A 1,098-nucleotide genomic window follows, 5' to 3' on the forward strand; every position below is an offset into this window, starting at 1 on the left:
CAGGCAGCATCAGAGGAGCAGGAATAACACAGTGTGGGGCTGGAGGAACACTGCAGGACAGGCAGCATCAGAGGAGCAGGAAAGCTGACGAAGAAGTGTCCCTACCCGAAATGTCAACTATCCTGCTCCTCTGATGCTACCTGGCCCTGGACTTCTCTCTTTGTTTCTCACTTACACCAGCCACAGTCCTTTCAGTTTTCATTTAAAAGTCACAAATCACACAACACCATGTTATCATCCAACACATTTATTTCAAATTTTCACTTTTAATTTGAAAGTTTTAATTTACATCACTATGAATTATCCCCTTCCCGTGATTTGGAGCTGGGGACCATGTGTAATGTGTCAAAGTTTGTGGATGACACTCGGATGAGTGGTGGAGCAACGTGTGCAGCGGACTGTGAAAGTTTGCAGAGGGATATAGATAGTTTAATTGTGTGAACAAAGGTCTGGCAGATGGAATTCATTGTTGATAAATGTGAAATCATCCATTTTGTTCGGATTAACAGCAAAAAGGACTGTTGTTTGAACGGTAAAAAATTGCAGCATGCAGCTGTGCAGAGGGACCTGGGTGTCCTTGTGCATGAATCATAGAAGGTTGGTTTGCAGGTACAGCAGGCAATTAAGGAGGCAAATAGAATATTGTGCTTCATTGCTGGGGGTGGGGGGGGAGTTTAAAAGCAGGGAGGTTATGCTGCAGCTGTATCGGGTGCTGGTGAGGTAACACCTGGAATACTGTGTACAGTTTTGGTCTCCTTACATGAGAAAGGACGTACTGGCACTGGAGGCAGTGCAGAGGGGGCTCACTAGGGTGATGCAACGGTTGAGAAGGTTGGCTTAATGAGGAGAAGCTGAATAGACTGGGACTATATTCATTGGAATTTAGAGGAAAGAGGGGTATCTTATAGAAACATATAAAATTATGAAGGGAATAGATAAGATAGAAGCAGGGAGTTTGTTTGTACTGGTGGGTGAAACTAGAACAAGAGGCCATAGCCTCGAAATTAGAGGGGGGGGCAGATTTAGGACTGAATTGAGGGTGTGAATCTGTGGAATTCCCTGCCCAGTGAATTGTGGAGGCTTGCTCACTGAATGTTT

At 44.7% G+C, this 1,098-nt stretch overlaps 1 protein-coding gene across 1 annotated transcript in view; it reads right to left on the minus strand.

Annotated features, from left to right (window-relative positions):
* The window catches only part of cmtr1 (cap methyltransferase 1), a 36,908-nt gene that overhangs the window by 35,354 nt on the left and 456 nt on the right, over positions 1–1,098 (minus strand).

The sequence above is a fragment of the Rhincodon typus genome, chromosome 5 (genome assembly GCF_021869965.1).
Source record: "Rhincodon typus isolate 14 chromosome 5, sRhiTyp1.1, whole genome shotgun sequence".
NCBI lineage: Eukaryota > Metazoa > Chordata > Chondrichthyes > Orectolobiformes > Rhincodontidae > Rhincodon > Rhincodon typus.